Genomic DNA, 27,131 nt, shown 5'->3' on the forward strand with positions numbered 1-27,131 from the left:
TACAGGATAGCTATAGAAGACCTATCTATTACACCTGCCATATGCTAAAACGACCATACATGCGTGAAAATTAAAAAGGGAACCGTGGTTCAACTCGGTTCATCTCCCTGAACCTGTCCATGGCCTTAATTTGGCCCAACTCCACCTGTAACGTAAAGCCCTAAAAAGCAAACCCTAGCATTCGATAATGGAAGTTCATGATATAAGCACGCAAACGATGAATTATCCGCCCAGAAACGATCAATGCATCATAACAAACAAGATCATATGATTTAAATGTGTTAATGCATCATGAACCATTGGAAACGAAGGTGAGTTCAAGTATGTGCAAACCGTGACTAATTGTAGATGATTCTGAGTGACTTGACCTTGGAGAATGATTGGAAAAGCTTCAATATACCTCCAGGAATGTGCTTTATCCTTCAAATCTCTTTGAATCGAGCTACAAATGCAAAAACGATTTTTGGATTTTCTTCACTTTTTAAGAACTCGGTTCTCTCTTTTTGCTGCAGAATCCTCCTCTAATCCTTGTGAATACCTTCTGTATTTATAGTGCAAGGTATTAGGTTATCAAAATTGGTTTAGATCTTATTGAATCATAGATTGGAGATTTGATTTGAAATATGGTTCTTAACACTTCCAAATTTAGCATAATTTCAATCCAATCTCATCAATATGATTTGTACGAATCTCGAATCAATGATAAGGTAATTGGATGATTTGAAATTGATTGGAGACAAGAATAAATCAAATCTTTTGCAATTTTCCTTAATTATATGATTTATATTGTATTTTTAATGAATTAAATTCAATAAAAAATAAAATATCAACCAAAAATTCGTGGCTTGGGATGTGGGACCCTTGGATGCTTGGGTAACAAGATTGAATCATAAAATCATGGGACTTTTTGCAAAAATATTCAAATTCCTTTACATTTTTCCTTCCAAAATAGTCCAACTTTGACAAGGCCCATCTCTTTCAATTTTTGAGGTATAGAAGTGTTCTAGCACTTTTTAGAAACCTTAGAGAGTCCTCTAACCAGTGTCTTTGGTCTCATATCAAAATTATTTTCCATGCTTCTTATATGTCCTTTTGAAAAAAGTGACTTCTTGTTGACCTTTGAAAAGGACCTATAATGTTTTGGTCCATATCTCTCAAATGAAGCATTTTTAGACTTCCCATGTGAGAGACAAAGTTGTAGAGAATTCAATTTCCTTCAAGATGAGCTTTGGATGGAAAATTTCTGATGTTCCATTTGAGAGTTATGGCTGGTCAAAGTTCAATTGACTTTCTTCTATACAAACCCTAATTTAGAAACTTTTGGATTTGTTGATTTCTGATCTTTCCTTGATGAACCATGATCAATTATTGATCAAATGGTGAATGATACTTCAATATAAGAATCTTGACAAAAAATCAGGAGTTTTGACTTTACTTTGACCACAGTTGACTTTTAGGTTAACCTAGTCGACTATTGACTTTTTAAACAAATGAGTGACCAATCTTTTGAGTTGAGACTTGATACTTGTCATAGAGATAATGTGAGATATATTGAGCCATATGGGATGCCTTGGAGCCATTGATTCATTGATTTTCCTTCAGAACAATAAAACCCTAGTTCTCTGAGCCTTGTTTAGGAGAGAGTGTCTTTGAGCTTTATGTATTGATTTGAATTTGTATAAGAGAAATAGTATGGGCAAATTTTGGGGTATGACAGCCATCCTTCTGATTTACAGCCTTGCAAGACTTTTGATTGAAGATTATGTCATAACCATTGTCAATTAATTGACTTATGGACAATAAGTTATGCGCTAATCCATCTACAAGAAGTACATTAGTTAAGGAAGGAGAGTTACCCATACTTATGGTTCCAGAGCCAATTATCTTGCCCTTCTGATCTCCGCCAAACTTGACTTCTCCACCATACTTAAGCACCAGGTCTTGGAAAATAGACCTTCTTCCCGTCATGTGTCGCGAGCACCCAGAGTCCAGGTACCATGACATGTTGTGCTTTGTCTTCTTTGCTTCCAAGGATATCTGCAACAGAAATTATCTTCTCTTTAGGTACCCACAACTTCTTGGGTCCTTTCTTGTTAGTTTTCCTCAAGTTCTGATTGAACTTGGGTTTAGCATAATAAACAACAGGAGGAACAACATGATATTCTTTAGGTTTGGCAGCATGATATTTTCTAGGTTGTGTCACATGCTTCTTGGTGTGTGTAGCGTGAAAGCTTTTGGCATGTGAAGTGAGCCTAATATCATGTGAGTGACCATATTTGAACTGATCATACAATGGCTTGTATGTTATTTTTATATCATCTACAGGTTCAAATTTGTGTGGGGTATCACCCTCATAGCCAATGACAATCCTTTTGTTTCCAGAAACACCATATATCATAGAAGCAAGATGACTTCTGCCAATACTTCTAGATAAGAACTTTCTAAAACTCGAGTCATATTCTTTCAGAATATGATTGAGACTAGGAATGGACTTTTCTGAATCATAAGGAGATCCAATATCTTTGGATAATTTTAAAACTTTTTCCTTCAGTTCAGAATTTTCCACTTCCAGCTTCTTAGTTTCAAAATCAAATAGCTTTTTCAGCTTTTTGTATTTGATACTAAGACGAGCCTTGAGTTCCAGAAGTTCTGTTAAACTAGAAACTAGCTCTTCTCTAGATAGTTCAGAAAATACCTCTTCAGAATCTGATTCTGATGTAGATTCTGATCCATCATCCACTGTGGCCATCAGTGCAAGGTTTGCCTGCTCGCCATCAGAGTCTGATTCTGATTCTGAATCTGAGTCATCCCATGTTGCCATAAGACCTTTCTTCTTACGAAACTTCTTCTTTGGATTCTCCTTCTGAAGTTTTGGACATTCATTCTTGAAGTGTTCAGGCTCATTGCACTCATAGCAAATGACCTTCTTCTTGTCAGATCTTCTGCTTCCAGAAGATTCTCCTCTTTCAGGCTTTTTTGAACTTCTGAAGTTCCTGAACTTCCTTTGCTTGCTCTTCCAGAGTTGGTTTACCCTTCTGGAGATCATGGACAGTTCATCTTCTTCTTCTTCTGATTCTGATTCTTCAGAATCTTCTTACTCAGCCTGAAAAGCGTTAGTGCATTTTTTATAACTTGATTTTAATGCAATAGACTTACCTTTCTTCTGAGGTTCATTTGCATCCAGCTCTATCTCATGGCTTCTTAAGGCGCTGATTAGCTCTTCCAAAGAGACTTCATTCAAATTCTTTGCTATCTTGAATGCAGTCACCATTGGACCCCATCTTCTGGGCAAACTTCTGATGATCTTCTTTACATGATCAGCCTTGGTGTAACCTTTGTCCAGAACTCTTAACCCAGCAGTTAACATTTGAAATCTTGAGAACATCTTCTCAATATTTTCATCATCCTCCATCTTGAAGGCTTCATATTTCTGGATTAAGGCAAGAGCTTTGGTCTCCTTGACTTGAGCATTTCCTTCATGGGTTATTTTCAATGACTCATATATATCATAGGCAGTTTCCCTGTTAGATATCTTCTCATACTCGGCATGAGAGATAGCATTCAGCAAAACAGTCCTACATTTATGATGATTTTTGAATAGCTTCTTTTGATAATCACTCATCTCTTGTCTTGAGAGCTTTACACCACCAGCTTTCACTGGATGTTTGTAACCATCCACCAGAAGATCCCATAAGTCACCATCTAGACCAAGAAAGTAACTTTCAAGTTTATCTTTCCAATATTCAAAGTTTTCACCATCGAATACTGGTGGTCTAGCGTAGCCATTGTTACCATTTCCATTGTATTGCTCAGAAGAGCCAGATGTAGATGTAGGATTAGGAGTAGGATCTTCACCAGCCATCTTGACTTAAACGTTTTTCTCTTCCTGAATCTTTTCTAAACACGGTTAAGTGCTTCACCTTAGAACCAGCGCTCTGATGCCAATTGAAGGATAGAAAAACACTTAGAAAGGGGGGGGGGGTTGAATAAGTGTAGCTTTAAAACTCTTAAGATAAAAACAATTTGCACAATGATTTTTATCCTGGTTCGTTGTAAACTAAACTACTCCAGTCCACCCTGTCATACCCCAAAATTTGCCCTACTGCTATTACGTTTTATTAACTAGGACGTAGTACAAATTCTACAAGGGGTGTATATCAAACTAGCGGGCTTGACATCTTGATTGGTATGCCCATTTTAAAAGAGTAATCATTCTCTAAATTTTCCAATTCAAAAGATAGGGGTATACATTAAATAAAAGTGTGTATTTAATTGGGCTTATTATTTATAAAATATGAGGCCCAATTTCAGGATTCAAAATTATTTTTAAACTTGGATTTTATAAACTTTCTTGGTTTATTCACAAAATTTTGGATTTCTTGTAATTATTTGTTTAAAAATATGATAATTCACTTGTAAATTATTTATATTTTTAAATAACAAATATTTGCTTGCCTTTCATATGCTTTCAATTGGTTTTTTGTTTCAAATAAATAACATAGCACAATTGGTAATGAATAAGGCTTGCAAGTAAGAAGTCACGGTTCAAATCCCACAAGTGGCATTTTCACACTTTTTCTCCTATTTTTTACTAATGTTCAAAATGGGTTGTTGGGCTTTTGGAAATAAATTATTTTCTTTATTTTCTTTTTGGGTTGTTGGGCTTTTGGAAATAAATTATTTTCTTTTATGGATTTTAACCTAATTTCTAACTCTATAAAAAGGGGTCTTAGCAACCCTGAAAGAGGACCTTTCGTACAATTTTTCTAAAAAACACTTTTTAGAACTTTTTTCTCTACGCTTTTTTTTTCTACTTCTCGCACTGAGGGTTGTCTTGAACAACCCTAATCCTCCGTTGTCGATTAACTGACAACGGCCGACAAACTCTTTCCCCTTTTCAAACTCAATCTCAAATTCAAACCTTTTGGCCGATGATTAATGTATGAGGCCTCCCTTTTCTAAAAAAAAAACCCTTTTTAAAGTTTTTGGCCGATGATTAATCTATTAGGCCTCCTTTTTTTAAAAACCCCTTTTTTAAGCTTTTGGCCGATGATTATCTATGAGGCCCCCTTTTAAAAAATATTTTTTTTTGCCAATGATGATGCATTGAGGCCTTTATTTTTTATTACAATTCCGTTTACATGCCTTTTGGCATTGGGCTATTGTTGTCTAGATCTGACAATGGCCCTAGCAAAAACCTTTAAGGTTTGCGATATTTTATTATGTTTGATTTTGTTTAGCCATGGTCATTGTTGTTCGATCTGACAATGACCTTATCAAAACCTTTGAGGTTTTGACTTTTTTACCATACCCACATTCTTTTTAACTTTTTTTTAAATTAAAACTTTTTTTTTATAAAACCTAAAGGCTAAATGGGTCCCCTTGAATACAAGGGAGACAAACTTACCCAAAATCTCCATTTTTTTTGTAAAGGATTCCCTTTTTCCTTTAAATAAAGGGTGGCGGCTCTAATTTTTAGGCATGGTTACCACAGTTGGCGACTCTGCTGGGGATTAAAAAATTTAGGTTTACCCTAATTTAGTTTTAGGTTTTATTATTATTATTATTATTATTATTATTATTATTATTATTATTATTATTATTTATTTCATATAATATTTTTATTGTTTTTGTAATTATTATTATTACTAACAATCTTATTACTATTACAATAATTATTATTACTAACATTTTATATTATTGTTACTAATAATTTATATTATTGTTAATTATTAATCATTGCTACTAATATTTTATATTATAGTTATTAATATTTTATATTATTAAAAATTTATATTATTGTTAATTATTAATCATTGCTACTGACATTTTATTATTATTATTGTTGATAACATTTTTGTTATTATTATTACTACTCACATTTTTATTATTTATTATTGTTAATAATAATTATTATTAATCATTTTATTATTATTATTACTTAATTTTTTCTAACTTTTTTATTTTATTAGCATTGTAAATATAATAAATAGCTTATGCTCATATATGAAAAAATAACTTTTTTTATGAGAAAAATTTCTAAGAATGTTGTATAAATTACATGTACTATTATACTAATACTTTTATATAAATATGTACAGTCAATCAAAATTTAATTTTATAATCTTTTACGTAACTTCACTCATTCATAGCAATATAATAATCAAAAGTTCACGTTTTCTATAAGCCAAAAGCCTTACCCTTGGATTCACCCAAATAATCACCACACTCAGTGTTCTCCATGCTATATGATGTTAATACATGAATCACTCACCTGAAAATGTTTGCATTTCTTATGGTTTTTAATAAGAACTATTATTACTAAATTCAACATGTCTCTACTCATACTGTATATTCACAACACATCTGGCAGATTAATTTTAATTGCAATTTCTCTGTCAAATTCAAGGCTAAAGTTCTGGAATAATATCAACAACTAATCTCACCTCCACATACAAACTTGTATCATCTCTACAAATCCCTACCTACTGTACTAACAAAACCTTGGCCACAATTCTCATGCATTTGACAAATCATAATAATCAAACATTCTATGTTTTTTCTTTCTTTATGTTATGATGTTTCAGGGATTAAAGGAAACAGTGGCAATTTCACAATCATATGGCGTGCAACACTTTCCAAACCCAAAAAATCACACGACAATCAGGAAGAGTAGAACCGGGAAGTCATAAACAGAAGAAGAATAAAAATGCTACCACCGCGACCTTTGCTTCTGATGCCTTACACGGACGACGACGCTTCAAACCGCTCACACTGCAGATCGGCACGACCCTTGCTCCTCGCCGGACTTCAACACTACAAGCCATGACCTCCGATCACCAGCAATCGGACACCACAGCCCGGGGCTCCTTTGTCCATGGTTGAGATATTCAGCTACGGGTAATTCTTTCTCTTTTGATTTCTTTATCTTTATTAAGTGTTGTTACGGTGGTAGCCTTTTATTATTGAGAGAATAGAGAATGTTGCTATTAGTGAATTGATGAAAATAGATCCGCCGCTGTAGATGTTAGGTTGTTCTTTTTTCTATATATTTATTTAAGATGCAATTAGGGTTTAATGTGTTGGGTTAGGCCCAATTATGCTTATATTTATTTTACTAAGTTGACATTATAATCGATATTCCTGCACCCCTTTGAATAAAGAAAATATTCACATAAACTATTAAGATTTCCAAATTAGTCAATTACATGAATATTATTTTTCAATCATGGTCTTAAGATATTGAGACTAATATAAACTATTTAGGATAGTTATATTAATTCATTTAGGTGTTGTTTATTATAGCCATTAAGCCGTATAACTTTTGACTAAGTTTTAATCAATTGATTTAGTAATATAAATAGTAAGCTAATTCCCATGTGTATACTTCACTAATGACTTTTCATAAAATCAGAAAAATACAAAAAAAAAGGGGCATGTTTTAATTAGGATATTTAATTTATAAATAAATAAAGCAATATAATGAGGATACAAAAAGATCTATTTACACCATAAAAAAAATAACAACCCTTTGCAAATAATACGATGGGTGAATTTCAAATTCACCGCATCTTCGAGTTGATCGACTTTCGATATCGCACCAATCAATTGTTCAAAACACGATTAAATTCATGCGAATTGGTTTATGTCTAGAGCAATAATCAAACGCTACCGCTAAAAATGTGGTAAATGAATTAAGTCCAATTTCTTCGCCTCGAGTGAATTAATTCTAATTAAGATAACACTTTTTCAATCGCCCCCCCGAACTACGTTGACTCTGATCCTCCAATAAGGAGGTACGTAGGTGTCATACCCTAATTTTTGACCCCCCTGAGATGACATATCTTCAGGATTTTTTCATCAGGTCAAGACAAGTACCCAGAGTAGTCATTTCTCCATCTGGTACCTAATCGAGGATGCTCAAAAACAAGAAAACTCAGGCAAAGGATCAATCAATACAAGGATTAGTCCCTAATACAATCATGAGGCTCAAAGACTTCACTTTTCTCATCTATGATTGATTAGACATCCAGTCATCTGAGTACAGGTTTACTCAGGTCACCAGACTAAGGTTTTGAGCCTATCAAGGACTAAAATCAGGGATCACTTTTGGGAAACCCTAAAAAGCCCCAGGGAACCATTCAAAGACATCAATCTTCTTCAAATAACTCATATGAAAAGGTCTACTGGACATCACACTTCAATTCAAAGTCTACAGTCATTACTTTCACATGGTCGACAAATTAGGGTTTTGACCTAATTCACCAAGATAGTTGACTTCTGATCAGGGCATGAATCCAAAACTCAAGACATGATTCAAAGATCTCTACTACCTCCATATAATCCATTTACATCATTCATTTGAGGAAAAGATCTTGTTTCTACACAAAAAGCCCAAAAATTCACTTTGTCAGGAAAAAGTCAACTGTGAAGGATCATCATTGACTTTTAAGGTTTTTGGTCAAAAAATGACTTTCAAAGATCAATATCATCAATATATGAATGTCAAAGTCATTTGACCAAAGAAATTCAAAGAAATTCATCAAGGAGCGAAAAGTCGGGAATTAGGGTTTTTGAAGGCAAGGTGAGATCTCAAAATTTCACCTACACAACTCAAAAAACTTCCAACATGAAAGTTGTAGATCTTGCAAAATAAAACAACATCTTACAAGGGAACTTTTTTCAAAAGATCAACCATTTATGAAGTTTTGGAAATTTTGAAGTTTAGGTCATAAACACTTAGAAATTTTTCTAAGTGTTTTAACCTAGTTTTCATCCAACTTTGGCCTCATTTTTCACAAATTTCCCAAAGGATTCTGAAGAAGACATAAACTAATGATTTAAAGTAGATGTTTAGGGCTTTCCAAATTGTGTTCAACCTTCTCAAAATTCAATTTGAGCTAGGAGTTATGCTTGTTCAAAGATGGCCTCATGAAGTGAAATTATAGGTCATGCATCATTTTGGAACTTTGAAGTTTTGTGCACATGACCTCAAATACATATGCTACATGACCCATAACACATCTGAAACCATGCCATGCATTCATTTTCACCATGCCATAAGGATTGAAGAAGATTCTAAAAACAAGAACATGTGATTATGTAATGATTACTTTTGTGAATTTATGGCAAATTGATGAATCACCCAAGGAATCTTCTCACCAACCAATTAGAGCTCACTTTGCATCTGAAATGTCCCCTAAGATCAGATAGAATCAATGGATAGGGGAGGTGGCTCGAAAATGCAATGATCACACTTGGATATTCTTTGAAATTTCTTCATGGCTAAGAAACCAAATTCACTTCACTAAGGAAGCTCACTCCTCTGCAGCTATACTGATCCATTTGCCTATAAATACAGATGCATTCCTCATTCAAAAACACACCAAAGCAACCATATTACTTGCTTTCTCTTTCTCTCCTCTTGTTCATTGTTTTTCAAAGTTCTTTGGCAAGAAGAATCGATTTCTTCAAACCAAAGCTTATCTTTGGGAAGTGAGCATTCTAACATCTCAAGGGAGGTCATTTGAGGTGATCCAAGCACCTGGATCACTTCTGTAGGTGGAGGAACACCATTGTTGCTCTCACTTTGGAGCACTTGCAGTTGGAGGTCCATGGAGTGATTCAGAAGGTTTCAAGGCAAGCCAATCATCCAGACACACTCCTCAGGTCATAGTGAAGCTAACCAGATGGCTGCAGCTCATCTGTAACTCAGGAATCAACAACCTCCATGTCCACTTGAAGCTCAAATCGAGGGAGGTCCATAGAACAATTCAGAAGGATTCAGGCTACAATAAGCATCCAGTTAGCATCATTGAGTCTCAGGGAAGCTATTGAGATCATTCATTCAAACCCAGGTGCTCTCAATCATCCTCACGATCTCCATTTTCAGAGGTAAGTTTCTGAACCTCACTTCTCTAATTTAAGCACTCTTTGTGGAATAGCTCGATTCTATCTTGTTCAGCATCATCAGAGGTTTGAAAACCCTCTATCATCATCCATTTATCTTTCAGTATAGTCATTTAATTTGATTTTGAAATTTTAGGGTTCTTCACGATTTCTGGTAAATTAGTTAGATGTAGTTGATATTAATTCATGTTAGTTACATATTTAGAATCGTGAGTGAATTTAGAGCAAGTTTCATGTTTACATCATTGCAAATGGTTGAGAGTTGAGAGAGTTCAGAAATTTGAATTGATGGAACTTGAGGTTGAAGACGAAGATGGTGAAGCGCGCCATTTTTGATTTCTCAGGGCAGAGTTTATTTTATTTTGAGTGATAGTTGTTTTATTAACGAATGAACAACTTGCCCCAGTGGCCACACATGCGCTCTTAGTCTCCTCATGCCTCAAGTCTGGGGTTCGAATCCCCCTCGCCCCAGACTTTTTGATTCTTTTATTTTTCAATGATTTATCACTTGTTTTGAAATATAACCAATTGAGTGGGGGTTATTATCACTGAGCGCGCGTTGGCTCAGTGGTGTTGTTTTGGGCTGGTAACTTCAAGGGCGTGGGTTCAAACCCTCCAAGGGCCAAAACTTATTTTTTAACACTAATTTCTTTCATTTTTCTTCACAACTTCACATATTTATTTAACCTATCAAACTAGTTCATTTTCACTTCATTTTTCACACACTTTTTATTTAACATATCTATTTTGTGAATAATCAAAAAAATCATAAAAATATTATTTATTTCATGTATTTTTATTAGGTTTAAAATAGTATGTTTTAGGTGTTTTCTTAAATACTTTAATACATATTTTCACTTTGTTTTAACCTAAATCATTTTGTAAATAAAGTCTATGATAAAACCCTAATTGTTTAGGTCTTAATTAAGTAAAAATCTTTATTTTTACTTTAATTAAGTTGACTTTTGTCAATTCTCAAAACTGTTTTCAATCTCTGATAAAATCAAATGATTAAGGTTTTCAAACAACAAAACCTTGTATCATTCAAAATCATTTTCAACTGCTTTTATAGCCAGTACTGTAAAGTACTGGGCCTCTAATAGAGTGTAAGTCCCAAAAAACCTTCTCTTCTTAGCTTGTTTTCAAAACTGTATTTTCAAAATCTTCTTTCTGTTTTCAAAACATTCTTCTGGTATTTGAAGGGTATTATTCCCGGTGAAACTCTTCAGATACCTATGTGACCTTTGTCCATCTTCACTTCTTCTGTTTTCAAAAACCATTAACTGTTTATCATATATATTCAACTGTTATCAACAAAACAACAAAAATACTGTTGAGGCTCTGTACATACTTCTTCAATGGCCTCCACTTCATCCAGGTTAGGCTTTACAAGCTTTCAATTTACAGTCTTTGTTTAAATTACTGTCAAATATAAACTGTGCATATATTAGTTTAGAACTACGTTTGAGTATAAACCTTAGGACAGTTAAACTATATATATATTATAGGAATATGGCCTAGGATTGAGAATGTCTTCCCGGTGAAGGCTCTTTCCTAAATTAGAGATCTGTAGTTCAAACCCCCAAGATGAATTATTCCCGGTGAAACATCTTGGCAAAAACCTTAGAATCCAAATAAATAGGACACATCCACCCAAAGAGGAATTATTCCCGGTGAAACCTCTTACCCATTTGCTTAGAGCCAAAATAAGTTCAAAACTACATAGCTTTCTCTTGTGCTATAACAAGGACCCTCGATTAGCCTCCTCTTGGGCTTTGTACAAGGACCCACAGGCTTCTTAAAAGCATTTCCAGCTTCCTCTTGAGCTTGTATACAAGGACCCATCAGGTTTCTTATAAACATAGGAACAGGTCTTTAGTCACCTTTTAGCCTACCCTGGTGAGTTTCTTCCAATTTAAACCAGACTTAAAAAACAAGCTAAGTTTGTCTCAATTTCACATTGAGTACATTTTTGGAATGAGAGACATGGACAGTCTCTGTCACCCTTATCTTCATCAATCCTCCTTAGTAGAGTCTAGGATCTATATTTTGGTCATCCTCAGCATTGAGTCAGCCTTCATCTTGGGCTTTAAACAAGAAGTCTCACTAGATAATCTTTCTGCCAATCCTTTCATCCCTTAATAATTAATGGAGTGCTACCCAAATCAATCATTTTAACAAAAACCCCTGGAAAGGGTTAGCCTCCAAAGTCAATTAATCAAAAAGAGTCACGACCCCTGGAAAGGGTCAGCCTCCAAAAAACATGATAAAAGTCAGTCTTTTAACAGACAAATTCACCAGCTGAGTCAAAACCCCTGGAAAGGGTTAGCTTCCAAAGAAAAACAGTCTTTTAATAAATAAAACCTCCTCAGTAGAGTCAAAACCAACAAAAACAGTTAGCCTCAACCTTGGGCTTCATACAAGGCACCAAACAATAAAACTCCCCTGTCAAGAGTCTGCCTCAACCTTGGGCATTGTGCAAGGCAGATAATAGAGTCTCCCCAGTGAGTCTTTCATCACTTAGTAGCCACAACCTTGGGCTTTGTACAAGGCAGATAAACCATATCTTTCATGTGTCAAAGATTCCTAACACTTAGGATCTTTCCCCATATAGTCATCCATACTTAATTCATTTAAGAGTCCGCCACAACCTTGGGCTTTGTACAAGGCAGAAAATAATGTTTTCCCTAGCTACAGTCAGCCACAACCTTGGGCTTTGTACAAGGCACATAAAATAGAGTCATTCATTCAATTATCCTCAACAGTCAACCACAACCTTGGGCTTTGTACAAGGCACACAAATAGAGTCTCCCTAAGTAGAGTCAGCCTCAATTCTGGGCTTTATACAGAACACAAAAATACCCTGTAATTAATCCCCAGTGGAGTCATCTCCCAGAGTCAATAATTAATTAATCAATCAAAAAGCCTCAAGCTTGGGCCTCATACAAGCCAGCTAAATTCAAATCTTTTATACAGTAGATAGACATAGCTTATCTCTATAGAGAGATATTTTTACTACTCTACCACATTCAAACAAACAAACATTTCAATTTCAATTTCAATCAAAGTCTCCCATTTAGGACTCTGAAAGACATGCTCTGGCACATCCCCAGACTTGTACACTTTCCCTAATTTGGACGAGCATCTTTCTTTCATTTAAGAGGCATCTGACTGGCATACTTGCACACACACAAGTAAGGTCCCCCTCTTGAATGAAATGAATCCAGTTATTCTGTCACTCCTTTAAATGTTTGTGGTAGAATAGTACAAATACCTCTCTGCAGAGATGATTTCATGTCTCTTTACTGTAAACAGAGATTTAATTCCAAGCTTCAACCTTGAGCTTCAAGCAAGGCACCAAAAACAATTAATTTCCCTAGTTAGTTCCCCGAACTACATTAAGCTCTGACTTCCACTAGGGATATGTAGGCATGAGGTTCACAAGGAATCTCAGCGAGCTAATAAAATACCAAAAATAGTCAGTCTGTCTATCTGTCTGTCTTTCTTTAAATAATTCAAATTCCTTCTCCTAACACAAAGGAGAAACTTTCCCAATCATTAGCAGCAAACACAATCACAATGACACAGAGAAGGTTCCTGTAGAGTACTACAGATATGTAGGGTGTTTAAACACTTCCCTATGTATAACCGACCTCCCGGACTCCAGAATTTCTAGTCTAGGTGTAAATCCCCACACTTAGCAAACTCCTAGGGTTTAGTTGAGATCTTTTTTTCCCTTTCCTACTCGTAGGACAAATAAGAAAGTTCGTGTGATATCGTAGGAAGAACTGAAACAAAATTCATCCCACCACGGGCGCATTCTCCTTCCAAATTTCGCATGAAGGGTCTAGCGTGCCGTCCTCCCAAGTGAAACGGGGAGGTAAAGAAAACGACCACCACAGAAAAATGGCGACTCTGCTGGGGAATTAAGTGTTAAAAACCTTGGTTTTTCATCCAAACCAATGGTTGACCTGTTGCTGGTCCAGCCCCAATGAGGAATTAGGGATGCCAAATTCCCCCTCAAACAAGAGAGGTCCTGCCTAACCTCTGTGTCATTTCATGTGATTGTTGCATTTATACTTGTTTATTTTGTTTATTCTGTATCGGGAAAGGGCTTGATTCCCCCTTGTGGTGAGAAATCCTATACCCGGATTTGAGTGCAACATAAGATAGGATGGAGGATGTCTTCCCGGTGAAGGCCCTCTAATCTTGGTTTCCAAGTCTACTCTTGGGATTTGCCTGGCTGGTTGTGATTAACTGCGCCACTGCATTCCAAGACTGATTTGTACCAGGAGGACCTAGAAACACATTAACCCCACTTAAAGCCTTTTTAGGACGTAGAGCGGTGATTACGGAAGTAATTGTCACGCAGATACTACACTCAGAGAAAACTCTCTTGTAGATACCAATCAACGTATCTTTAAGGTTGAGCAAAAACTCTGAGACCCTTAGAACCCGTTCTACAGGTACAAAAATCCTTAACCTTAGTTTACCATTGGGGCGGAGTTCGCGTTTTGACTTCATGACCACTATACCCTTCAACGCCATGTTTGTTTAAAATTCTTGTGTGTGCATTCATGCATTCATGCATCATTCATTAATAAACAACTAAAAACAAAAAGAGTCTTTTTCGAGTCGTTTTTCAAGGAAACTAAATAACGAACGTTTTGAACTTCATAGAAAGAGAGAAACGGAGAAAGGACTTAAGGATCTATACCATGGATTATGGGAGAAAGAGAGCTAGGAAATACACCTTCAAGATACCCCAGGTCGAGGAACTGGGAAAGCTCGGAAAACTGGTGGTCAACCCCCAGGCTTTCAAGGAGAAGTATGGAAAACTTCTGCCTTTGCTCAATACCAACATGATGGATGGGATCCTTCCCACCTTGGTACAGTTTTATGATCCGACGTATCACTGCTTCACCTTTCCAGATTATCAGCTCATGCCTACGTTAGAGGAGTACTCTCGTCTGATTGAGATACCCGTGTACGCGCAAGATCCGTACTCCGGTTTTGAAAAGAATCCTGACGACATTGTCATTGCTGCAACTACTCCTTTGAACGTAGTCGACATTAGAACTCATATGGTGAGTAGAGGAGGAATTCAAGGATTGCCCTCCAAATTCCTGTTTGATCAAGCTCGGTACTTCGTCAACATCCAAGATATGAGCGCTTTTGAGGAAGTCTTGGCTTTGCTTATCTACGGATTGTTTTTGTTCCCGAACATTAACGATTTCGTCGACATCAACGCAATTAAGATTTTCTTAATTGGAAATCCAGTTCCAACCTTGCTTGCGGATGCTTATCACTCTGTGCATTCAAGAAACCTGCAGCGAGGAGGATTAATCACATGCTGCGTACCGTTGTTATACGAATGGTTCGTTTCACACCTACCGAAGTCTAGCACTTTCTGGAACATGAGGGATGGCCTTTACTGGTCACAGAAAATCATGTCTCTCACTCATACAGACATTGATTGGTGTAGTCCTGACAACGACGAAACCAAGATCATTTTCAGTTGCGGAAGTTTCCCCAACATACCCCTTATTGGAACTAAGGGAGGAATTAGTTACAATCCAGCTTTAGCCCGTCGTCAATACGGCTATCCCATGAAAAATATTCCAAGTAACATCCAATTGGAGGGTCTGTTCTTTAAGAACATCGACGATCATGGTAACATGCTGAAGAAGGAAATTGTCCAAGCCTGGCGTCTTGTTCACAGCAAAGGGAGAAGATTGTTAGGAAAACATCTTTGCATCTCCCTGGATCCTTACCTTCAATGGGTACGCGTCAGAGCATTCAAGCTCAGGATGCCATATCAACATCAAGAACCTATTCCCCTAAGGGAACCAATTTACCTTTTCTCCACCGATGTTGAAAAACTGCAAGTGGCATTAAACAAGGTATGCCAAGAAAGGAATGCTTGGAGGAACAAGTATCGAATTGTCAACACGGAAAATGTTGAAATTCAGAACATCCTAAGAAGGAAGGATAAGTTACTTGAAGTACTCGATCGACAAGTGACACAATCATCATTTTCTCATCATATCCCTCCTGCTTCCTGGATCATCGATCAGCTCACGTCAGAGAACGCTCAGCTCAAGAAACAGAAGAAGATGTTAGAACGTGAAGTCGGCTCATCATCAAAGTTTTAGAGTCCTTTCTCTCAGTTTCTCTGTATTTCCATTTTTCAAAGTGTGTAAAACGGCGTTTTCGCTTAATTAATAAAGTTTGATGTTTCATAACGTAATTATGGTGTTTCCTTGAAAAAATAATAACTTAATTGCATATCATACATCGCTTTAGTCGTACGCACTGACACGAGAATTGTCGCGGATCTAATAGTCACTTTCCTTTCTCCAGAAAGAGAGGAGGAGAAGGAGGTGAACCAAGACTTTCAAGCTGTCTCATCCATACAACACTCGTTCAAGTCGCAAGAAAAGAATGGAAGACTTTGAGCAAGAGAATGAAGAACTCAGGGAAGAGATTAATACTCTCAAAGGTACTGTTGAAAGACTCAATAGCATGGTAGAAGCCCTGGTAGTTGCGCAGAATCGACCAACGCCAGAAGGACCACAAAGGACTGTGGTTTCCGAGATTGTTTCTACTCCTATTCCTCAGTATACCATGCCGCCTGATCGACCTTGGGGCATGCCGTATAACTTTACTCCAGAAGGGTACATACCTCCAGCTTCTGAAGCTCCAAAAGTCACCATGGATATGCGTCCACCGGAGGGTTACAAACCTCTGGAAATTGAAGTTCCAAGAGCAACGGCAATGGGTTTCGCACAACAGAACGCTGAGATTCCAAGATCTGCTGTCATGGCTTCTCCACAGCCGATTAAGCATACTTTTCCCCCGCAGGGCGGACAAGTATATCATCACGCTCCAAGTGAGGATGCTGGCGTGTATGAAAGATTGGACGAGTTCCAAGAACAGTTTCTGCAAATGCAGAAGGAACTCAAGACTCTCCGAGGACAAGATTTATTTGGAAAGAATGCTGCAGACCTCTGTCTGGTTCCAAATGTTAAGATTCCTCACAAGTTCAAAGTACCAGAATTCGAGAAGTACAAAGGGAACTCATGCCCACAAAGTCATCTTGTGATGTACGCTCGAAGAATGTCAACTCAGACTGATAATCAACAATTGCTCATTCATTATTTTCAAGACAGCCTGACTGGTGCTGCACTCAAATGGTACATGAACTTGGACAGTTCAGAGATTCGTACTTTTCGAGACCTCGGAGAGGCCTTCGTCAAACAGTATAAGTACAATCTGGATATGGCTCCCGACAGAGATCAACTCCGGGCCATGACTCAAAAGGATAGAGAAAGCTTCAAGGAATACGCTCAGAGATGGCGTGAAGTTGCTGCTCAAATTTGTCCACCACTTGAAGAGAAAGAAATGACAAAAATCTATCTCAAAACTTTGAGTCCATTTTACTACGGACGAATGGTTGCAAGTGCACCAAGTGATTTTACTGAGATGGTAAACATGGGTATACGTTTAGAAGAAGCAGTTCGAGAAGGACGCTTGAACAAAGAACCAGAATCTTCTGTTGGTCCAAGGAAGTATGGAAGTTCTTTCCAGAAGAAAAAGGATCAAGATGTCAGCAATGTCTTGCACAAAATCAAGAAGAAATTCCAACCTCAAGTTGCAACAATAACTCCGGTTGTTAACTCAGCGCCAGCTTATCAACCTCAGGTCTCGCAACAACAAATTCAACAAAGGTCGCAGCAACCTCAGCAGCAGGTTCGACCTCCAAATTACAACAATCGGGCTCCAAGGTATCCTGCCTTTGACCCCGTACCAATGCCGTATGCAGAATTGTTTCCAACATTACTGGCAAAAGGACTCATTCAGACAAGGAGTCCTCCAAATCCTACAAACAGTTCCTCACCATGGTATAAGGCTGACCAATCTTGTCCCTATCATCAGGGGGCACCAGGTCACAATATTGAGAACTGTTTCTCTTTCAAGATTGACGTCCAACGATTAGTGAAGAGCGGAATGCTATCCTTCAAAGATACTAATCCAAACGTCCAAGCAAATCCTTTGCCGCAGCATAAAGAAGCTTCAGTAAATCTGGTAGATCAACACCCCAACGTCATTCAAATCTACGACATTCGTCAGATAGGGGAAAATCTTGTCAAGATGCACGCTAAACAAGCTGGGTATGGTCATGTACCACCTCACAACTACTTCACATGTGAAATTTGTCCAAGGAATACTCAAGGATGTGCCGTAGTTCAAGCTGCATTACAAGAACAAATGGACTTAGGATGGATTCAACATATCCGAGTCAGAACTGAACATGACATCAACATGGTTCAAGGATGTCCAGGAGAATACAAGATCTACAAAGTTGAAGACCTTGAAGGATCGGTAGTCAGGTTCCACAAAACTTTAAATGGACTTGCCTACTTTGGAACAGATTTCCACGCTTACAGTAGATGCAGAATCTGTCGAAGGAATTCACGAGGATGTTTGCGTGTTCGCAACGATATTCAAAAGCTGATGGATGACAATACCATTACTGTTCTTGCCAACAGAGAAGATGATGAAGTCTTTACCGTATCTCCTCAAATTAATCAAGTTGAACCTATGCAAGTTAAGTATGATAGTAGGAAAACAGCAGTCGCACCGCTAGTCATCTACTTACCAGGTCCTGTACCGTATGAGTCCAGCAAGGCTATACCATACAAGTACAACGCTACATTCATTGAAAATGGTAAGGAAATACCATTACCGTCTGTTGTCAACATTGCTGATGTTAGTCAAGTCACCAGAAGTGGACGAGTCTTCAACAGAACAACAGAAAATGTGGAGAAACCTTCGGAGGAAGTACCACATAAGCAAGACAATCTTCCGACCAATGCTGTTCAAGCGAAAGAAAATGATGAGATCTTGAAGTTAATCCAGAGGAGTGAATACAACATTGTAGATCAATTACTACATACTCCGTCTAGGATTTCTGTTCTTTCCCTGCTATTGAGTTCTGAAGCTCATAGGGAAGCTCTACAGAAAGTTTTGGAACAAGCTTTCGTAGAACCAAGTGTTACTATAAGCCAATTCAACAACATCGTTGCCAACATCTCCGCCGGAACTAATCTGAGTTTCTGTGACGAAGATCTTCCTGAAGAAGGAGTGGACCACAATCTTCCACTTCACATCTCAGTTGGCTGCATGGGTGATACACTCACAGGAGTCCTAATAGACAATGGATCCTCTCTCAACGTCATGCCTAAATCAACATTGTCAAGATTATCTTTCGAAGATTACCCTCTAAGAAAAAGTCATGTCATCGTCAAAGCATTTGATGGATCAAGAAAGTCAGTTTTCGGAGAAGTAGATCTTCCCATAACTATTGGACCTCAGACGTTCAAAATCACTTTCCAAGTTATGGATATTCCAGCACAATACAGTTGTTTGCTAGGTCGCCCATGGATTCATGAGGCTGGGGCAATTACTTCAACACTTCATCAGAAACTGAAGTTCATAAGAAATGACAAATTGGTAACTGTATGTGGAGAACGAGCTCTGATCGTCAGCAACTTGTCATCATTCTCCGACATAGAACCAAAAGAAGTTGTTGGAACTAAATTCCAAGCACTTTCCTTAGACAAAGGAAAGAAAGAAGCAGCGTCTATCTCTTCATACAAAGATGCAATCCAAGTTGTGAAGGATGGCACTACCAGTGGTTGGGGGCACATTAATATTCCTACCAACAACAAGAACAGAACAGGAATTGGATTCTTTCCGACATCATCAAAAGCTATCCCAGGGATTGAAGTAGTTCTCCCAATTCAAGAAACTTTCTGCAGTGGAGGTTTTCTTCAACCTGTTCAACAAACAGTCAATACCATCGGTACGGAAAACACCGATGAAGAGGAATGGTTATCCTATCTTAACAAAGCAGGATACATCTCCCTATCAGAGTCTGAACCACTTTGCTGTTATCCAAATGGAGAATCTGAAAGTAAGACTCAACCAAAGCAGTGATGAAGTTACTAACAGCTTCACCACCAGAAGTCATGGTTCATCAGAAGAAGTTCCTCCTATCCCCGAAGAGACTTGGGATACTTTAGGAGAACCAAGCGGAAAATTCGACTACATGGTGAAATACTCCGCTCCTGAAAGTTCAAGAATCTCTCTTGAAGATATTGTTCCAACTGGATGGAACAGTGATTTTGAGTACCTCTCTCAGCCAAAAGAGATGTATAACCCTTGCTATTCATCATCTACTGGTGAAGTCATCATTGAGGATTATATCCCCAAGTCACCTTCCGAGGCTAAGGATTTAGAGTTCACATATCTAGTCAATGCCATCTTGGGAGAAGAGCAAGACCAAAGTACAGAAGAGGATGATCTCGAAAGTGTCTCCGACAACGAGTCTCTCCATTCAGAAGATTGGAAGTTTCCTCAAAAGAAAAACCGACATACTCCACTCGGAAAGGGGTATGCTCACACCGCTCAGTCTGCTGAAGTAGAAGAAGATCGTCTGAGTGTTGCAAAAACAGTGGTTGGTAAATCAAGACCTACCACAGGCCAGCTTAAGCCTAAGGTTCCAGATTACTTAGTGCACAATGGGGTTCGCCACTATTGGACAGCTGTTGAAGTTTCAACTGTTGTTCGCACTCCTAAGTAGGAACTTTCACCGTTATTTTGTCCTCTCACCATAGCCCAGGGTGAAGAGATGTTTCATAGGGCTTTGCATTTTACTATTTCTTAGGAAAATGTCCCTCTTTGCTTCGCCCAAAGCAACAGAGTTTTGTTTTATAGGGTCTTTGTTTCAAGAAATGACTGTCAATAAATAAAAATGTCATTCTGTTCCTTCGTTTAGTTTTCCCTTTTCTTTTTTCGGAAATTGGTAATCCTAAAAAACACCCTAAAAAACATCAAAATTATTAACTGCATACACCGAGTCTTCCCTCGTTGTCTAAATAAAACTTATCACACATATGCAGATTAATCATAAAATACCCCGTTGAAACGTGCGACCGTATGACTTCTCCAAGCTTTGAGTTTCCTGTATTCGAGGCAGAGGAAGAAGAAGACGAAGAAATATCAAAGGAAATTTCACGGTTACTTCAACAAAAGGAAGAGGCCATTCAGCCATACAATGAGCCTCTAGAGATCATTAACCTTGGTTCCGATGGAAACAGAAAAGAGGTTAAGATTGGAGCTTCTCTCAGTTCAGAGATCAGAGAGAGTTTGATACAGCTGCTCAAAGAATTCTCAGATGTCTTCGCTTGGTCTTATCAAGATATGCCAGGGTTGGATACCAGTATAGTGGAGCATCACTTGCCATTAAAAGCAGAATGCCCTCCGGTCAAGCAAAAATTAAGAAGAACTCATCCGGAGATGGCCATGAAAATCAAAGAGGAAGTTCAAAAGCAGATCAACGCAGGTTTCCTCGTCACTTCAGAATACCCTCAGTGGTTAGCTAACATTGTTCCCGTTCCTAAGAAAGACGGAAAAGTCCGCATGTGCGTCGACTACAGAGATTTGAACAAAGCTAGCCCTAAGGATGATTTTCCTTTACCACATATTGATATGTTGGTAGACAGTACAGCAAAATCCAAAGTTTTCTCATTCATGGACGGATTTTCAGGATACAACCAAATCAAAATGGCACCTGAAGACATGGAAAAAACAGCTTTCATCACCCCCTGGGGCACGTTCTGCTACCGTGTTATGCCTTTTGGACTAAAGAACGCAGGGGCAACTTATCAAAGAGCCATGACTACGCTTTTCCATGACATGATGCATAAGGAAGTGGAAGTCTATGTGGACGACATGATTGCCAAATCAGAAAATGAAGAAGATCACATACAGAATCTGACAAAGTTATTTCAACGCTTACGGAAGTTTCAGCTTCGCCTGAACCCCAACAAGTGTACCTTTGGTGTCTATTCAGGAAAACTCCTTGGTTTCATTGTCAGCAAACGAGGAATTGAAGTAGATCCAGACAAAGTCAGGGCAATTCAAGAAATGCCTTCACCCAGAACCGAGAAACAAGTTAGAGGATTTCTTGGACGTCTGAATTACATCTCGAGATTCATATATCTCATGACTGCAACTTGCGCTCCTATTTTCAAACTTCTACGGAAAAATCAAAGTTGCGTCTGGACAGACGATTGTCAGAAAGCGTTCGACAGCATTAAGGAATATCTGCTCGAACCACCCATCTTGTCTCCTCCAGTGGAAGGAAGACCTTTGATAATGTACTTAACCGTCTTAGAAGACTCCATGGGTTGTGTCCTTGGACAGCAAGACGAGACAAAGAGAAAAGAGCATGCCATCTACTACCTGAGCAAGAAATTCACTGACTGTGAATCCCGCTACTCCATGCTCGAGAAGACGTGTTGTGCTTTGGCCTGGGCTGCCAAGCGTCTCCGCCAGTACATGATTCGACATACTACTTGTTTGATCTCTCATATGGATCCAATCAAGTACATCTTTGAGAAGCCTGCTTTAACCGGGAGAATTGCCCGTTGGCAGATGTTGTTATCAGAATATGACATTGAGTATCACGCACAGAAAGCCGTGAAAGGAAGCATTCTAGCTGAGCACCTGGCTCACCACCCACTCAATGGTCATGAATCAACCAGTTTCGACTTTCCGGACGAGGACGTCATGTACCTCAAGATGAAAGATTACGACGAGCCACTACCAGACGAAGGACCTGAGATAGGATCCCAGTGGGGCTTAATCTTTGACGGAGCTGTCAATGCTTATGGACGAGGAATTGGGGCAATCATTGTTACACCTCAGGGTACCCATATTCCATTTACTGCCAGATTAACTTTCAAATGCACAAACAATGAGGCCGAATATGAAGCTTGCATCATGGGTCTCGAAGAAGCCATGGATCTAAGAATCAAACACTTGGATGTATATGGAGATTCTGCTTTGGTCATCAATCAAATCAAAGGAGAATGGGAAACACGCCAACCAGGGCTAATTCCTTACAAAGACTACGCGAGAAGATTGTTACCATTCTTCGACAGGGTAGATTTTCATCACATTCCTCGTGAAGAAAACAATTTGGCTGATGCATTAGCCACACTCTCTTCCATGATTAGGATAAATCATTGGAATGACATTCCTCGGATCGATGTTATGCGCCTGGATAGGCCCGCTCATGTGTTCACAGTAGAAGCAATCATCGACGACAAACCGTGGTATCACGACATCAAGAACTTTCTTCAAAAGCAAGAGTACCCTCTTGGGGCGTCAAAGAAAGATAGAAAGACTTTGAGAAAGTTAGCTTGTAGATTCTTCCTGAATGAAGATGTTCTGTACAAGAGAAACTTCGACATGGTTCTGCTCAGATGCGTTGACAGAAAAGAAGCAGAAATACTCATGAGAGAAATACATGAAGGTTCCTTTGGTACTCACACCAATGGACATACCATGACAAGGAAAATACTGAGAGCAGGATATTATTGGCTGACGATGGAGTCAGATTGCTACCAGTACGCAAAGAGGTGTCACAAATGCCAGATCTACGCCGATAGAATTCATGTGCCACCATCTCTGCTCAACATACTCTCTTCCCCTTGGCCTTTCTCCATGTGGGGAATCGACATGATTGGAATGATCGAACCAAAAGCGTCCAACGGACATCGCTTCATCTTGGTAGCTATAGACTATTTCACCAAATGGGTCGAAGCAGCTTCATATGCAAACGTTACAAGACAAGTTGTCGTCAGGTTTATCAAGAATCACATCATCTGTCGCTACGGCATTCCTAGCAAGATAATCACTGACAATGGGTCAAATTTGAATAACAAAATGATGAAGGAGCTTTGTGAAGAATTCAAGATCGAACATCACAACTCATCTCCTTACAGACCAAAGATGAATGGAGCTGTAGAAGCAGCTAACAAAAACATCAAGAAAATCATTCAGAAGATGGTCATCACTTACAAAGATTGGCATGAAATGCTCCCGTATGCTCTTCATGGTTACCGTACATCAGTACGTACTTCGACTGGAGCAACTCCTTTCTCCCTTGTATATGGCATGGAGGCAGTCCTACCTATAGAGGTTGAGATTCCATCAATGAGAGTCTTGATGGAGGCAAAATTAACAGAAGCCGAGTGGTGTCAAAGCAGATTCGATGAATTGAACTTAATCGAAGAAAAGCGCATGACAGCTTTATGCCACGGACAGCTATATCAACAAAGAATGAAGAAAGCTTTCGACAAAAAGGTTCGACCTCGCACAATCAAAGAAGGCGACCTTGTACTCAAAAAGATTCAATCTTTTCTCACAGATTCGAGAGGGAAATGGACTCCCAATTATGACGGCCCCTACGTGGTCAAGAGAGCTTTCTCAGGAGGAGCCTTAATACTCACGACTATGGATGGAGAAGAATTCACCCGTCCTGTGAACGTCGACGCAGTCAAGAAATACTTCGCCTAAATAAACAAAAAGAACAGCTCGCTAAGTTGAAAACTCGCAAAGAGCGACTTAGGCAAAAAAGAGCGTCTCGGTGAATCGAAAACCCGAAAGGGCGATTCAGGCAAAAGTTAGAGACATAAAAATAATATAATAATCAATCCCGGTAAACTTAAAACCCGAAAGGGGTAGTTTACGCAAAAGTTAGGGATATATGGCAAGTAACTGTGTTCAGGACAAACTTGATCATTCAAAATCCATAGCGGAGTGTTCATCAGCAGTAGGTCATCTTCTACGAAGCACGAATACAGCGCAACTCGGAGTGGAAGGGAAAGATAACGGTCGTCACGTTTCATCGTAGCCCTTTTCCCGAAAATTACCAATTTCCAACTTTGTAAATACTCCATGGAATCAAGCATTTGGCTGATTACCATTCCATATATAATAATTTGAGCCTTGTGCTTTTCCTTTGCAATCTAGTCTTATTCAGTTTCTTGAAATGCATTTTAAGTTTAAACAGTCAATTTCTTGAAACAAATGTTTTCATAAAATAAAAATGAATTTACTTGCAAAAATAAAGGTGAAAGTTCTTTCTAAGGTTTACAAACAATAGGAAGAATGCAAACAGTTGCTCCGAGAACGGGGGAGACTCCGGGAACCAAGATTTCCCCATGAGGTCGCTTTGCGAACATCTCCCGATGACGGATCTTCACTTCAATTCATATTACTCACTTCGGACAGCGGACAACTGATAACCAGATATTCCCAACAGAGTTCGAACTACAAGAAGAGGACATCTTCTGATCAACAAGAATTCAAGTCGTATCATAGGATTTCACATCCGCGACAATTCTATTCACATTCACTTTACATTTTATAATTGTCATAATATTCATGCATACATTACATCACAACTGCATAGTCAAATTAAGGCTTTTAATCATGAGAATGCCCGAGTCATGAGGGCATGAACTCAAGTTTCCCCTGCAAGTCCTGGAGAAACTTTTTCCTTCAAGACAACGATCCATGTAGAGAGATTTCCCCAAGCAAGTCAACAGATGGTAGTCTCCCTCAAAGAGATAGTTTGTTCACTTTTGGAATTCCTCAGCCGAGAATCTCCTGCAGAGCGACATTCGACAGTCTTCTTCAGATAAGATAGTCTGCTTCACATTCCGGAACTCCCTACAGGTTTGGTATTTCCCCAGCAGGGTCAAGAGATGCCACTTCTTGTCAAAGAAAAATTCAGAATCTCCCAGCAGATCGACAAATGATTCCCCAGCGGAGTCAGCAAATGATAGTCTTCATCCAGAAGATAGTTCATGATCCCCAACAAAGTCAGCAAATGACAGTCTCTTTCAGCAGCAGAAGACAGTTTGCTCACTTTCTTTCACTTTCTTTCATGACAGGGTCGACAAATGGCAGTCTGGCAGTCCTTTCAGTAGAAGACAGTTTGCTCCCCTAGCAATTGGCAAATGGCAGTCTTTTCCCAAGAAAAGACAGTTTGTCTGTTAAATACTCAAGAGATCGACAAATGGCAGTTTCTTCAAACAGTTTGTCTGTTTCTGGGATGTTTAACTCCCCACAGAGTCGATGAATGGCAGTTTTCCTCTTAGGAAAACAGTTCGTTGATTCCCCAGGCATCAGTTGACGAATGGCAGTTTTCACCCCGAAAACAGTTCGTCCGCCTTCAAACAAAGTCATTAGCCCCTCAAAAGATCATGAGGCCATATGACATTCTTTCAAAGACGTCAAGTCAAAAGGGAAGATGGTGAAGTTTCTTTACAGCCGTCAAATGGCATCTTATCTCCAAGCGCTGATAAGAAGTTTGACGAGGAAACAAACCTTTGAAGTTTCTTTACAGCCGTCAAATGGCATCTTATCTCCAAGCGCTGATAAGAAGTTTGACGAGGAAACAAACCTTTGAAGTTTCTTTACAGCCGTCAAATGGCATCTTATCTCCAAGCGCTGATAAGAAGTTTGATGAGGAAACAAACCTTTGGAGATTTTCTCTTTATCTGAGATATTGTCCAAACGCAACCGAGACCAGTTTCGAGATATGGACATCCGAAACGAGGGAGGTTGTTTACCTTTTTCTAAGTATCAACACTTAGTTAAAGAAGATGGATTGCGCATCCTACATTGCCATCCATTCACCAGAATCCACATCAAGTATTTCTGCAGGAGTTTGTCTCCTCATCCCCCGCCAAGTGCGACAACAGGATCAAATCATGCAAAGATTTTATCAATTACAACATCTCAGGAGCGCCCAAAATTCGGGCATTCTTTGATATTTAAGTCTCTTTTACGCAGGAGAGATCGAGATCTCAATCTCTCTCCCTCCAGATAAAAGAAACTTAAATAGGGGCATCTGTCATACCCTAATTTTTGACCCCCCTGAGATGACATATCTTCAGGATTTTTCATCAGGTCAAGACAAGTACCCAGAGCAGTCATTTCTCCATCTGGTACCTAATCGAGGATGCTCAAAGACAAGAAAGCTCAGGCAAAGGATCAATCAATACAAGGATTAGTCCCTAATACAATCATGAGGCTCAAAGACTTCACTTTTCTCATCTATGATTGATTAGACATCCAGTCATCTGAGTACAGGTTTACTCAGGTCACCAGACTAGGGTTTTGAGCCTATCAAGGACTAAAATCAGGGATCACATTTGGGAAACCCTAAAAAGCCTCAGAGGGTCATTCAAAGACATCAATCATCTTCAAATAACTCATATTACAAGATCTACTGGACATCACACTTCAATTCAAAGTCTACAGTCATTATTTTCACATGGTCGACAAATTAGGGT

Source organism: Vicia villosa, linkage group LG4 (genome assembly GCF_029867415.1).
Source record: "Vicia villosa cultivar HV-30 ecotype Madison, WI linkage group LG4, Vvil1.0, whole genome shotgun sequence".
NCBI lineage: Eukaryota > Viridiplantae > Streptophyta > Magnoliopsida > Fabales > Fabaceae > Vicia > Vicia villosa.